Source organism: Callorhinus ursinus, unplaced genomic scaffold, assembly GCF_003265705.2.
Source record: "Callorhinus ursinus isolate GAN/ISIS: 27379988/994484 unplaced genomic scaffold, GSC_fseal_2.0 scaffold31, whole genome shotgun sequence".
Lineage (NCBI taxonomy): Eukaryota > Metazoa > Chordata > Mammalia > Carnivora > Otariidae > Callorhinus > Callorhinus ursinus.
Window position 1 is genome coordinate 616555 of NW_027397093.1, and position 15838 is coordinate 632392.

The 15838-nt window shown below is 43.8% G+C and overlaps 1 protein-coding gene across 8 annotated transcripts in view; it reads right to left on the bottom strand.

Annotated features, from left to right (window-relative positions):
• Positions 1-11555, bottom strand: part of BMPR1A (bone morphogenetic protein receptor type 1A) — a 146947-nt gene extending 135392 nt beyond the window's left edge. For 5 of the 8 annotated variants that reach the window (XM_025880814.2, XM_025880813.2, XM_073878717.1 and 2 more), the window contains exon 1: positions 10462-10669. The gene's annotated coding sequence lies outside the window, so the exon portion shown is untranslated. Of the gene's footprint in view, positions 1-3615; positions 3718-10461; positions 10670-11324 lie in introns of those variants that run through there. The other 3 variants (XM_073878718.1, XM_073878713.1, XM_073878714.1) reach the window with 2 other exon arrangements.
• Positions 11556-15838: the final 4283 nt, after the last annotated feature.

Here is a 15838-nt window from a genome sequence, read left to right on the forward strand (position 1 = left end):
CACTGTGTCTCTCTCTGTCAAATAAATAAAATCTTTAAAAAAAAAAAAGGGAGTATTACTTGGCTACTAAAAAGGAGTAAATCGACATTTAACGACATAAAAAGAGTCCTCCTATTTATTCAGTGAAAACAAAGTTAAAGAAAAGGATGCACAGTATCACCTCATTTTTTGGAAATGGGGAGAGGAAAAGAAAAAGAAAAAAGACAGTGGAAAAGAAAGATTACATTTATCCGGGCACTTGGCTGACTCAGTCCAAAGAGCATTCGATTCCTGACTTTGGGGTCAGCAATTCAAGCCCCACGGTGTAAAGATTACTTAAATAAAAGTTTTTTTAAAAAAGGGGGTGCCTGGATGGCTTAGTCGGCTGAGTGTCCAACTCTTGGTTTTGGCTCAGGTTGTGATCTCCAGGTTGTGAGATCCAGCCCCACATTGGGCTCTGAGCTCAGCAGTGAGTCTGCTGGAGATTCTCTCTCTCCCTCTGCCCCTCTGCGTGTGTGAGTACTCTCTCTCTCTCTGTCTCTCTCTCAGATAAATAAATAAATCCAAGGAAAAAAGAAAGATTACCTTTAACTCTATACTTTTAACACTGGTAATCCATGGGGGCGGTGGAGGCAGGATTACAGAAGACTTTCACTTGTCTACTGTATGTCTGAAGTTTCAAGCAAATATGTGTTACTTCTGTAAAGAGAAGAAACTAAGGGGGGGGCGCCTGGGTGGCTCAGTCAGTTAAGCATCTGCCTTCGGCTCAGGTCATGATCCTGGGGTTCTGGGATCGAGCCCCGTACTGGGCTCTCCGCTCAGCAGGGAGTCTGCTTCTCCCTCTCTGTCTGCTCCTCCCCCTGCTTGTGTTCTGTCAAATAAATAAATAAAATCCTTAAAAAAGAGAGAGAGAAGAAACTAAGGAAGGCTCTATGGTAATACAATTAGGGAAATCATATTGGGGTGTTACTAGACTAAAAGCTGAGAAGGCTTGTAATAAAGAAATCTGATATATTAATAAATGGTACAAGAAACACCAAAATACTGCCTTTGAACAATGATGCAAAAGAGCTAACTTTTAGGTGTGAACCACGGAGGAAGGCTTCACAGAAGAGATAGGATTCTGAAGCATTCTGATAAGCAAAGAAGAGGGGGAAGGAGAGGCAAGGTAGCATTGTCCACTATAATGCATAATTTTAAGTATTTTACTAGCCATATTAAAAAAAGCAAAAAAAAAAAATCAGGTGAAAATAATGTTACTCCTACTTAATTCAACATTATTCAAAACAGCATCATTTCAATAAATAATCAGTATTTTAAAAGCATAATGAGATATTTTACATTCCTTTTTTGTACTATCTTCAAAATGTGGTGCATAATTCAGACCAGCCACATTTCAAATGTTCAACAGCCACATGTGGTACTGGCTACTGTAGGGGACAGCAGAGGTCTAACAATTCTGAACGGAAACCCAGAATTGGATATTTAGGTGATGTAGGCTAATAAAATAGTAGTTTGAAGTGAATAAGGCAAAAAGGCAGACTGGGCCAGAGCAAAAGGCCAGACTGAGATAATTTGAATTTCATATTGTAAGCAAATAAGAAACCAGAGGAAAATATTTAACAAGTAGGAATGATGACTAAAGCATTTTTTCAGGAAGATTAACTTTTTTCTCTATTCAGATAAATACATAAATTCAACACAGTTTTTTTTCCCAACATTTTTATTACGTGAAAGATTACTGAAACAAAAATATAAAGAATTATCTGTCATCAAGCAACCACATTTTGTTGATTTAAGATACTTCTGAATATTTACTGCTGAAATATTTTCATTTTATGACACTTTTAAATAATTTTTTGAAAAATATTTGTTTGAAGAACTTTACCAAAGTTTAACATCCTTTAACGCTCCCTATCAAGAGTTTCTTTTAGCCAGAAATCTGAAATATTCTTAATTAAATGCAAATTTAAGACACTTAAAATCTTAAACTGCTGGAATGCAATACAAAAAAATACTGGGGCGCCTGGGTGGCTCAGTCGTTAAGCGTCTGCCTTCGGCTCAGGTCATGATCCCGGGGTCCTGGGATCGAGCCCCGCATCAGGCTCCCTGCTCAGTGGGAGGCCTGCTTCTCCCTCTCCCACTCCCCCTGCTTGTGTTCCCTCTCTCACTGTGTCTCTCTCTGTGTCAAATAAATAAATAAAATATTTAAAAAAAATACTAATTGCTAATAGGAAAACTACTTACAAATTTTAACATACATAAAATGGTATCACAACCATCCAAGTCTCCTCCAGATTTCTTAACTTCAAAATTGAAAGCTTCTAACATTTCAGATAATTTACCCAAAGGCTGGAGGAAAAAAAAATTAATGCTCAAGAAATGAGATAAGAAAAGCATGGCATGAAAGAACATCACTGGCCACAAGCCATTCCCTTCGTTACTTACAATGATGGCCGAGGCAGGAAAAGGGACTCTACAGCCAAAGTCAGAAACCCAGTGATGTCATCACAACCAAAAGCATTACATGACCTGCAATTTCAGCAAGAAACTGCTCTGCATTAAAGTCATGGAATTTTCTTTCCTTTTTTTTTTTTTTAAAGTAGAAAATGATCTTAAGGTTCACCAAGTACACTTCACTTTTTTAAGATAAGGAAAGGGAGATCCAGGTTAAGTTTAGCGTAGTATCCAAGACTGCACAGCTAACTTAGTGGTCAGAAGCCAAAACTTAAGTGTTCTGTTGCTTCTTTATAATTTTTCATATTTCCCAGTTTATCGACATTACCTGCCTTTCTTTTTTTTTTTTTTAAAGATTTTATTTTATTTTATTTTATTTTATTTTATTTTGAGAGAGAGCGAGCGCGTGCGCGAGCCTGAGCAGGGGCGGGGGAGGAGCAGAGGGAGAGGGAGAAGCAGACTCCCTGCTGCGCAGGGAGCCTGATGCATTGAGGGGCTTGATCCCAGGACCCTGAGATCACCCCCAGGCGCCCGAATGCATTTCTTTTATAATTTTTAAAAGTCAAAAAATGTTTGCTTTAAAAACTACTGAATACTTCCAGAAACATTCTCCTCCTGCTTTCTGGCCGATTACAGTCTTACTCTATAAGCCACTTCCTCAGGAAAGCCTTCCAAAGCACCTGCACCCTAAACAGACGCGTTTCTTTATTACACTCTTACAAGCTCCCTGTACTTCCCTTGTATAGATCTTAATATAACTACAATTAGACAATTATTTGTGAGATTATTTAATGTCTATCTTCTCTACCTAGGTCTTAAACTGGTGTTTCTCAGGGCTGTTCTAGGCTCTTTGCTGTGTACAGCAGGATAACAGAACCATGTAATTATGCACAAAATTGCTATTACGTGTGTATTTTTCTTCAGATACTCAAAAAATGACCTTAAAAAGGGTGAAGAACCAAAGATAGTGGACTTATGTTGTTCACCTGCCCAGAGCCATCCTTTCTTTGGGGGAAACAACCACTTTTCCCAACTCTCATGGTTCTAGGAAGGCATTCAGTGCTGGTGTTTCAATGGCTCTCTGACTGCTCCGGGGCAGTAAGCTAGGCCTGGCCAAGATGGTACCCAGACTCCGTATAGTCCCAGTAAGAATCTCTCCATGAGAAAGAATATACGCACCTGGGAAAGAGATGCCCTTTTTACCTCTTGAATCCATAGCAGTAAGAGCCATATAAGCCTGGAGTTGCCAGTGGCTATCCTCTGCCAGATCAAAGTCTCTGCCTGAAAATCAAACCCAAAGAGTGGAGAGCAGATAAAACAGAACCCCCAATTACATCATCTGAACACTGAGATCCAAATTTCTAGTCTTTTTAAAAACTTGAAGGGGAGATGACAAGCCTTTTTTCCCTTTAAGCTAATTTGAGTTTGTCATTTGCAAGCAAAAATCACTTGAGAAAGCCACCCAATTCTCACTGATAGAATATACAACCTACATGGCAAATATCTACCCGCAGTCCAAACCTCTCTCAAACTCCAGCCCCACACATGCAACTGCCAAGTGGAAATCTCTACTTGGTTGTTAAACTCCGTATTACCAAAACTAAACTATTTTCCTTCACAAACCAGCTCTCATTTTTCATCTCCACCCTATCAGGTTTCCAAACTAGAAATCTGCCAGTCATTCTTGCCAATCCCATTCCTTCGCTCACCCATAGCTAATTACCAAGTCCTGTCCATTCTAAACCCTAATTATCTGTCACCATCCTAGTGTGGGCCAAGATGGAACAGGTTTCAGTGTCCCTACCATTTTCAGTGTCCTCAGTCTTCCTTTCTTCAAAATGATTCTCCACTACATAACTAAACTCCATTAACTGCACATCTGATTATCTTATTCCTACACTTGATATATCCCATCCTCCTTCTTAAATCAGTAGCCAATTGTATACAACTAGAACAGTAGCCAAGCTACACTGTTTCACACCTTATCAGTAGTATAAACAAATGTACAGCCTAAAGAAAAGAAAGTTCATCCAGGCACCTGGGTGGTACAGTCGGTTGAGTGTAGGACTCTTGATTTGGGCTCAGGTTGTGGTCTCAGGGGTGTGAGAGACTGAGCCCCACGCCAGGCTCTGTGGCTCAGTAGGGAGTCTGCTTGAGTTTCTCTCTCCCTCTCCCTCTGCCCCTCCCCACCCCTGCCATGTTCTCTCACACTCTCTCTAATAAATAAATCTTTAAAAAAAGGTTCATCAGAAACATAAAAGTATAAAAATGCAACATCCACAATATCAGAGTAGCTCAAATTCACCTGTTTTTAATAAAAGATACTAAAAAATAATTTCCTGGGCGCGTGGGTGGCTCAGCTGGTTAAGCGACTGCCTTCGGCTCAGGTCATGATCCTGGAGTCCCGGGATCGAGTCCCGCATCGGGCTCCCTGCTCAGCAGGGAGTCTGCTTCTCCCTCTGACCCTCTTCCCTCTCATGCTCTCTATCTCTCATTCTCTCTCTCTCTCAAATAAATAAATAAAATCTTTAAAAAATAAATAAATAAAAAATAAAAAATAAAAAATAATTTCCTTATCTAGTCAATGTCTGTATGAACTTGGTTTGGGAACCCACCGGGCCCACCAGGATCTGATCTCCTAAAGTCCTACTCAAACCTAGCACTGTCTTCAAAAAACGCTACTGGGGATCTCCAGACACATCATTTTGTTTCTATTTTTAAAGAACTGATAGCCTTTAAAATATTAGCTATAAAAACTGACATATGTTACAACTATGATTTAGTAAAATATCCAAACATTTACAATTATTTTTGCATTTACTTTTTAAAAAACTAAGTATATGATTGTCAATGATGACATATAATTACTGGGTATTCTCTTTAAAAGAGTCCATAAAATTGGCTATCACAACTCTCCCACAATTCCCCCTTTACATTATCTGTGCTATTTTGTGAAAATTCAGCTCTTAGAGAACCTGTATGTTAGGAAAATGAGCAAAAGAAATTAAGGGGGGAAAAACTACTAAAAGTTGGGGGTCAAAGTGCCTCACAATCAGACTGGCATAACTAGTTGTAGGAGACCCCATCCAAAAATAAGTATTTCTCTATACTGCCTAAAATGCTTTACTTGTTAAAAAGGTTTAACAAGCATTCTCTTTAAACACACACACACACACACACACACACACACACACAAACTTTTCATAGTACCAACAGAACTACAAGTCACTCCCACATAAGTGTGGTTTAAATTCTTCTTCCCAACATCTATACTAAAGGAATGGGACTTTGATTAACTGGGAAAAACCCTATTCATCAGTTCTAAGGCACATATATTTTTCATATTTTAGCATCTCAAATTAGGGTGCATCTTACAACCGATGGCTTCTTGAAATTAACTAGAAGCAGATTTTCTTTATGAGTGGCCCATAAAAGTATGGTGCATCTTACAACTGATATAATTCAATACAACTCAGCATTTAATCTTACAAGTGTTAAAAAGTTAGACTGACCTGGTCAGAATAGACCTTGAGATATTAAAAGGCATTCTAAAAACATAAACACTAATAAAAAGTGGAAGAGGGAAGGACTTTCTAGTTCAAAATGTAGCCTGAGGGGAAACCCATTTTCCTTTCTCTCTGAGGCTCTCTGCTCCCCAAATCTGAAAATCAGATCAGTACTACTATAACTGATGTCCAGCCACTGCTAGGCTAGACAGGAGCCTTTCTCCATTTATTCATTTTAAAATGCAACAAAGTCACTTACAGACCCAGTCAGCAGGTTAGTAATAGAACATTTGTACACAAATCTCTATAAAAGACCAAATAACTCACAGAACTGCATAATTAACATTTGCATATCACTATATATAAATGATACTTCAATGAAGTTGATTTTTTTTAAGATTTTATTTTTAAGTAATCACTACAACCAACGTGGGGCTCGAACTCACCACCTGGAGATCAAGAGTCACGCTCCACTGACTGAGCCAGCCAGGCACCCCAATAAAGTTGATTTTTTCAAAAGACAAATAAGTTAAGTGCAGTGAGAAAATATTAGATAAAAAACTGGCCTTAAAAAAAAAAAAAACCTTCCTTAAGAAGGAATTCCTTCAGAAGGGATTTCATCCAGAAGAAAATGGGAAAGACTTCAGAAAGGGGGAAAAGCACATGTGCAGAAAACAGTAATAGTGGGAGATACGAATAAAGGAAATCTGAGGTAAATCCCACGGAAAGGACTTCATTTAATAGAAGACACTGGAAACTTCTAAGTAGAGAAGTGACAAAATGGGCTTCAAGATTAACCTAAGCATGGGGCGCCTGGGTGGCTCAGTCGTTAAGCGTCTGCCTTCGGCTCAGGTCATGATCCCAAGGTCCTGGGATCGCACCCCGCTGTGGGCTCCCTGCTCCACGGGAAGCCTGCTTCTCCCTCTCCCAATCCCCCTGCTTGTGTTCCTGCTCTTGCTATCTCTCTCTCTGTCAAATAAATAAGTAAAAATCTTTAAAAAAAAAAAAAAAAGGATTAACTTAAGCAGAACCACATAACACAGATAAAGGTGAAAGTGAAGGCAAGAAGATTGCAACATTAGCCCAGGTGCGATGAGAACCTGATTCAATTAGCAAAAAAAAAAAAAAAAAAGAAAAAATATTAAATATAAAAATATATACACAATATATACTGTTGCATACAAATATATATAGAACCAAAAAAATTTAAAGAAAAAGAATTATGTGAAAACAAGTTAACAGATTTGAAAACTCAATAAATAAATCTCTGGAGAAAATATTAAACACTAAAACTCACACAAGAAATAGAAAACCTATGCAGACCAACAGTTATTATATAAACTGAAATGGTATTCAAAGTCCTCTACAGAGGACTACAGAGAACAAACAAATAAAGCCTGATTGGTGTTGTAGGTGAGGTCTGCCAAACTCTCAAGATAATTCCAGTCTAAAATGTTCCTAAGGGGGTGCCCGACTCTTAGTTTCAGCTCAGGTCTTGATCTCAGGGTCGTGGGATCAAGCCCTGTGTCAGCTCAGCGTGGAGTCGGCTTGAGATTCTCTCCCTCTCCCTGACCCTCCCCCCATGCTTGAGTGCCTTCCCTCTCAAATAAATAAATCTCTTTAAAAAATAAATAAAAATAAAATGCTCTTGAAAGAAAAAGGAAAGCTGCCCAATTCATTTTATGAGTCTATAACCTTCATACCAACATGTATCAAGACTTGTAGCCACATCACAGCCACAGGAATAAAGAGAAACAATACAATGACAGTAGAAGCAATAGATGTTGACTATAGATAAGATGTGACGGGATGGAGAAAGGTCTGGGTTTGGTATGACATCAGCAGAAATAAGGAACACCAGGGAAACGAGTCTGGTAAGGAAGAGTTCAGTCTGAACCAGAACTACCAGGTAGAGGTACGTATAAAGCAAGTGGGAAAAACAGGGATTCGCGTGCGAGAATGAGATCTGAGAATTATTCAGACAGAAGGGTCTGAACAATAAAAATGCTAAGGGACTAGTGACATACAGAGAAGTGATCTGAAAAGTGAAACCTGGAGAACACATACTAAGCGGGAAGATCGGAAAGGGGCAAAGAGGAACGAAGTCAGTATGTCACAGAAGCCCTTTGTCCTACTCTTCATCCTTCAGAATGGTTCCAAAGTGATGTTTTTAAGGCCTTCCCCGACTGTCCTATCACCACCACCAGGTCAGGTCCCCATTTTAAGTTCCTCTCATACTATGCGCTTCAATTATAATCAGTTACAGTTAGCCACAGAATCCCTTCTCCAGTCCACCTCTCCTCCACTAGACGTAAAGCTCCAGGAGGGCAAGGACAACGCCTGCTGCTGCCTCCGCTGCTCTGCAGGGTATGTTTGAATGCCACTAAGTATTCGGTGAATAAAATGGATACATGAAAAAAAGGCCAAGGAAAGGCATTTCAAGAATGCGAAGGTGATGTTAAATATCACAGAAAGCTCAAGGAGGTGATTTAGAAAAAGGGCTTAAATGTGTTATTTAGGCTACAGGTAACCCTTGTGAAGGTGAACAGCAGATAACAAGGGGTTAAGAAGTGAATGGATGGTCAGGAAGTAAATGCGGGAAAAGTAAACTACTCTTGGCAATCTTCAGAGATGAGACTATGGACGACTGAATTTTAATTTTACTTCAATTTTGCTCTACTTTACAATTTTTCTTTAATGAACATGTATTATTTTACAAGAAGACAACTTTTTTTAATGTTAATATGACTTGAAAAGGAAAAGCAGCAACATAACAGCTTGAGGGAGCAGTATGCTCAAGGGAAGGTTTTTGTAAATTGAAAAAATCTTATGCACATTTATACTTTCAAGAACCCTAAAAGAGAGTAACTCCTACTCCATTAAGTAGGAGAGAGAGGAAAAAAAAAAAAAGAAAGAAACAAGGTGTTAACTAGTAGGAAGGACAAAAAACATTCCACTAAGATGGAAGGAAAGCAGATGATAGAAGTAACCTAGTACATTCTGGAAGGAGCTCCCACTGAATGCCTCAAGCTTTTCAGTAAAGGGCATGGAGAAGTGAGAAAAAGTTTTAAATGAGTTCCACGAATACTGTGCGGGGGGACGGGGAGAACACCCGAAAACACGAGTGGGAATATTGGTTCTATGAAGGAGTATTCTAAATTTCAATCACCCTTTTGTAAACTCAACCCCTTTCTAGCTCAGAACTGCCCGTATTTTTGCTTTAAGTTCAAATATTTAAATAATTCTGGTTCACACTCTTTTTATTTCAACTGAAAACAGTGATAAGCATTAAGTTACATTCTACTGCAATTTAGAGTTGAACTCCCCTTAAGTAAATACGATAAAGGTGTTGTTTTCAACCCAAGCAACAAAACAACGATCATTTCAAGTATGAGTAACTGCAAAGTGCCCCTAAACGTAAAACTGTTTGCGGAAAGAGGCTTTGTTGTTGTTTTCAAACTCATCTAAGTCTCACTCTGACAGTTCCTGAACAGCAGAGAAAACCCTGGGTTCAAATCCCAGCTCATTCATACAAGCTACTTAACCTCTTTGCGTTTCGGTTTCCTCGTCTAAAAAATGAACACAATAACCAGGGCTATCACAAGGATTAAATGACGTCACACAGGTGAATGTGCCAAGTTCGCACTGTGTACTCAAGAGAGTTTGGTAACCATTTTAAAGAGAAAAACTGCAGCACCCTGACCAAATTAAAACATTCGAGAGCATTTAAGAGTATACAAGTCACAAAACGCCAGACCCTTAACACATAGCACATTATTTTTCTTTCCTGACGCAAGCTATTTTTTTTTCCCTGCCAATCTTTCCACTAGGAGTCTGGAAAGAGGGAATAAAAAAAAGGTTACAGTCGATCCGGCAGAAAGTTTTCAGAAACTGAAGTGCAGAATCACAACAGACATGGCAGCGGAGGCCGCGCAGGACAACAGGTGAACCTCCGAGAAACCTGGCACCTTCCCGCGGGCAAGTTTTGAGGGAGGGCTCGCAGCTCCCCCTGGCTCTACCATCCCACGAAACAGACTTTTTTTTTTTCCCCTCCTTCGCAGCAGCGGAGAGAGACAAATCGCGAATATCAGCCTCGCAGCTCCTGGGCAAGAGAGGTGAGCTCCTTTCCCATTTAAGGATTCAAGGAGCGTCCTTGGAGGCGGCTTTCGCCCACACTGCCTCCCCCAACTCGGCCTGAAACCCGGGGGTGGGGAACAAAAGAGGGGTCGGGCGGTGGAGCCGCCGCGGGGGGTTGCAAGGAGCAGACGTCGGCGTCCGGGGTCTCCGGCGGGGCCCGGCCCGAGGTGGGGGCGCCGGGCGGTGGGGCCCAGCGGGCCGCGGCCTGACACAGCAGAGACGGCGGGGACCCCGCGAGGCGGCCGGGCCGACCCCCTCTCGGGCCTCCCGCGCGCGCCCGGCTGCCCCCGAAACTTCACCCCGCGCCCGCGCCGGCCTCCCCGCCGCCGCCGCCGCTGGCCTCTCCCGGCGCGCACACGCACTCACGGACGAGCCAACTCACCCGGACCCCGGGGAACTCATCGTCCAGCCCTCGGCGCGGAGCGGGGTGGGCGCGGCGAGCCGCCGGGGCGCGGCGGGGGCCCGGCTCGGCCTCCGCCCTCGGCGTGCAGCGGCCCCGGCCCGGTCGCCCCTCGCGCGGCCGTGCGATCCTCGTCTCGCGCGGACGGACGCGCCGGAGTCCGAGCCTTCCTGCCCGCTCTCCCCGCCCTCCTCCCTCCTCCCTCCTCCCTCCTCCTTCGTTGAGCGCCAGCAGGCGGATTCCAATCTCGGCAGCCGCCGCCGCCGCCGCCGCCGCCACTCGCACGGGGTGGAGGGGGGGAGCGGCGCGGGCGCGGGGACTTGAGGGGGAGGGGCGGGCCTCCGTCGGATTCGGCGCCGCGCGCGCGCACTGGGAAGGCGCCCGCCCCGCCCCGGACACGAAAGGAGCCGAGCGCACGGCGGAAGCGCCCGAAGGGTCCGCGAGGCCCGGCGCCCCCTTGCCGGCTGCGGGCCCTCGTCCCCGGCAGCGGGGCGCCGGCTGCCGTTGGGGGGGTTTCTCCTCCGCGCTGCCCCACCGGCCCCTCCCCACCAAGCAGCCCTACCGCCGCCGCCGTGGCGGGGCCGGCTCGTCTCCGGCAGCCGCGTCCCACAGACGCCGCGCGCGGGACGCACACGACGGAGCGCGGTGAAGGGGCGCGGACACCGCGGGCGCGGGCTGGGCCCTCCTCCCGGATCCCTTCGCGTGGATCCTCTCTCCGACACGCTGTAATGCTCCCCGTGAGCGCCAGCACTCACACACCACGGCGAAGACTTGCCAGGTCGTGGTAGTGGTCGTGGCGACAAAGAAAGGAAAGTGTAGCCACACTACATCCATTATCCACCCACCGCGCCCCGGCTTCTGGGTCTGGGCTCCGTGCCAGTGTGCCGAGGCCTAGGTAGGCCGGCGCAGGTGGGCCGGCTCCGCGGGAGCGGCGGGGGGACGAGGCATCGCCGCGTCGGCCCCGCAGCTCCGAGGCCCGGCCGCCCGGAGCCCTGTGACCTGCGAGCCCGTGAACTCCTCAGGCAGAAGAGGAGCGGCGGCGTTAACCCGGGGCAGCTGAAGTCAGCGGACTATAAATACTGTCCCGCCTCAACCTTGGCTCACTCTTGGGAACTCGCGTGCCCTCCGGAGTCTCATTCCCGCTCTTTGGAAAATGCAAATAATTGTCACTACTTCTTTTCTAACATTGCCCCCTCATTCTCTGAGGAAAATACTGTTAAACGTTTTCAGTGTCCTGTATGCGAAGAAAGAATATAGGTCCCCTTTTGACAACCAAATGTGACCTTAATCTCTTTGGTAAGTGTTGCAACAGTATGTATCGTGTTAAGTCTCTACGAAAGATAACTCTTTTTAAGGTCCTTTTATAAAATCACTTTTCCAGCTAAGTAAAAAGAAAGAGGGAAGAAAAAGAATGTGCCAGGCGCTGGTATTTGTTTTTATACGCATTCTCCCCGAAGAGATGTTTAGATTCCAGAGTATTCCCTTTTAATCTTGTTTAAATGTCTAAATTCTTTTACATTCTTGTTTAAAGATTTTTTTTTCTTTTCTTCTCCTTTTACAAACCACGTTTGCCCTCGGTGCCTCAGATACCTTCTGTAATTCCAAGTTTTTTTCCAATTCTCTAATTTTTTTTAATGAACTCTTGAGCTGTCTCAGGTTTGAGAGTCAGGGGTTGTAGTATGTTGCTGTGCGGGGAGAATGTATGATAAGAGGAGTTTTCTTGCATCAACCACGAATTTCCTTGCATCGACTAAAACTCGTCACTTTTTCAAGTTTTCTACAGTCCTGCTTTATTTTAGGGGAAAGGGTGGGTCTTTTGCTTAAGGAGATTCAGACTCAGGGCGCCTGGGTGGCTCAGTCGTTAAGCGTCTGCCTTCCGCTCAGGTCATGATCACAGGAGTCCTGGGATCGAGTCCCACATCGGGCTCGCTGCTCTGCGGGGAGCCTGCTTCTCCCTCTCCCACTCCCCCTGCTTGTGTTCCCTCTCTCGCTCTCTCTCTCTGTCAAATAAATAAAATCTTAAAAAAAAAAAAAGGATTCAGACTGATTGGCCAGAGAACTCACTGATGTATGCTGAGCAATGTGTCATGGCAGATAAAATCATGACAAGTGTGTTAATATACCCTCTGAAGTTTACTTCGATTTTTAGGCATATGAATCAGTCCATAAAATAGTCAAGAGTCTCAGGTTAAGACTTTAGTACATCGAATTTCTGAAACTTGCAAATCGGTGTTGCCTGGGTTTTGTTAATATGCCACTGTAATAATAACAAAATAGAGGCATCATATTTTAAGTTATGATATCTTTGCATCTCTTTGAAAGGATCTTCTTTTCAAGTCTTTGGGACTTGACTTGACATCCTTTTGTTCCCTTTAGATAAGCCCACCTAGTGACCAAACCTTCCCATTTTCACAGCAGGCACCCTACCTACCTACAACTGAGTAGGTCATGGTGTTCTCTCTGGTTCCTGGCATGTGTATGCATGCCAGCCTGTTTCTCCAGTTTGCCCACTAAATGAACAGAGCAGCCAGGAAGCCCAAGGAGACACCTGGACACGTATTGTCTGGCCCCCAAACTCAGGCAACACCTCAAGGTCCAAATTTAACATTCTTTAATGTGATGGCTTTCCTTTAAGAAGTTTAATAGAATGGCTGGACGTGGTGGCCTTTTTTCTCTGCACAGTTTGAGGTGTAGGCCCCAAGGGTGGTAGTTGCGTGCTCAAACCCCATAGCCTTAGTTTGGAATGTAAAATTACCCTTCTACAGTTCTCAGATCAGACACCTTCCCTGATCACCTGTCTTAAATTAGCACCCACGGCCAATTTTGTTTTCTTTATATCACTTTTTACTAATTGAAATTACCTTGTTTGTTTAGTTATTGGTTTATGGTCTGAGTTTCTCTGCTACCTGCCCGCCCCCCCCCCCCCCCCCCCCCCAGAATGTAAACTCCATGAGAGCAAAGACCTTGTCCCTCTTGTTCTCAGCTGTTTCCTCAGAGCCTAGCTCCTGGCACAGAACAAGTACTCCTATCTGTTAAACACATGAGATAAGGATAGAATTTCCTCTAAGCCTTTCTGAACCTTGTCATCAAGACTTAGCTTTTGAGGGTGGCATGGACTATGTTGAAAAGAATAAGGGTGGGTCAGGGCAACTGGGATATACCATTTTCAGGGAAGGCAATAGTTCTTGATTGATCCAAGTTAATCTATCCGAAGTCATTTTCCTGTTGTAAAGATTTTGTGAGGCAAAGGCAGCACTAAGGCTCCGGATATGGAGGAAGTTAGAGCCCAGTAAGGAGGGACTAATGCAGGAATGCCCTTGCAGGGTGATACTTCCGGTTAGTTTAAAACCCAGCGTCAAATGGACAAAAGCATTGTAAAGCGTAAAGGAAACAGCTACACTTCTCAGCATGGACGCTAATATATTATTCTACTGGTTAATAATAACCTGTTATGGTTTAGGGGGAACAAGCCAAAACAGAAATTGTGTTTAAGAAAAAGGTAGGTTATCTAAAATCAATGCACAAAATAAAGTTCAAAAATCTAAATTTGTCCTTTTCTTTGTAATGGATTTCTTATCTTTTTACCTTTCCTTCTATTTTTACTTCTCAATTACTTGCTCCTTTTCCCATTTCCATGTCTCTTTGCTTCAAAGCACTTGTTTACTGTGATTCAAAGATAGTTTACTGAAGCTCTCAGCGGCGAAGTAGCCCCCATGTGCTCCTCCCTAGCCCATGGTTACTACAGTCCTCTCCTTGCTATCAGTACACCCCTTACAACAAAACCTAATCCTTTCCTGGCCTTGTGGCAGGAAGAGTCTCAGCTCCAGTCCCAAGCCGGAACCCAGCCTTCTGCTGCCTTTGCTACTTAACATGGGGAGCCCCAACCTTGGCCCCTTTCTTTGAACTGACTCACAGCCCTTTTCTTGTGCTTGAAGCCCTGGCCTGTTAACCTGTGTGGAACCTGATTTTTCTCTGCCTGTTCTCTGGACTCTGCTCTCTGGAGTCAGCCCTAGCCCTGCAATACATGCTGCTGTGCACTGTTACCCTTGGTGGCAACGCTTACTGACCTCTGGCTCTTTGTTCCTAGATTCTCTGCCCATATTCTATCCAACTGTCAGGCCTCCTTTCCCCATTACCTCAAGTTGGACATCCTGATACCTGCTGCTCTCCTGGACTACCACCTGTTGTTTACTCACAGCTCTCTGGCTATCAGGTACTGCCTAGAGGGCTGGAGTTCCTCCCACCGAACACCTGGATCTGGGGCCTCCCCATCCCAGCCCCCAGCAAATCTTTTCCTTCTCCATCCTTAGCAGTCCCCCAACCTGCCTTTCCCTTTCCTGAGAGCAGTGGGTTTATGACTTAGTATACTTTATTCGTTAACCAGAAAAAAAACAAAAAACAACTAAATATTTTTATGTATATATGTGTGTGTGTATTTGCTTTTATCAGGTTAATGAATAATCAAAGTATTAACAGATGTGTGTGTATCTGTGTACATGTAAAAACCCATATCTGATTCTACTTACTACTCCTCAACATTGATTCTACGCAAGGATTCCTTTGAGACTAGTAGCCCAGAAATCCCCGCATCTGGAGCTGAGTATGATAACCTTGTGAATGACTAGTAAAGGAAGACAAGGTGTCATGATAAACTTCAGACTGAGATAACTGGGGAAGTACAATCCTGGATCAGGAATGCTGAGTCATACTGTACCTACTGTATGTGGTCTACACGGTAATCCAGATGTGTTCCCAGGTGTGGTGTGGTGCCACCAATGTGACCAGGCATACTAGTTTATCCACCACACATGTTGGTGCCTGTACTTGTGCTGGACACACAGTTCTAGAGGATAGAAGGTATCTTATTTTCACTCCACTGTATCCCTAGGATCTAGCATACCACCTGGCACACCAGTAGGTGATCAGTAAATACCTATTGAATGAATGAATGAATGAATAACAAACGAACGAACAAACTAGGCATTTTATTGGACTCCTGTCCTCTAAAAGCTTAAAATTTAGTAAAAAATAAGACATGCAGATAATTCCTTCATTTGATATTTGCTTCTGAGTCAGGGTTAATTGCCCTTAAGATAGTTGATATTTCAGGTGCCTGAGTGGCTCAGTTGGTTGAGCGACTGCCTTCGGCTCAGGTCATGATCCTGGAGTCCTGGGATCGAGTCCCGCATTGGGCTCTCGGCTCAGCAGGGAGTCTGCTTCTCCCTCTGACCCTCTTCCCTCTCGTGCTCTCTATCTCTCATTCTCTCTCTCCCTCAAATAAATAAATAAAATCTTTAAAAAAAAAAGATAGTTGATATTTCATTTTGTTCTCTATTGGTAGTTTGCCCTCACTCATTTA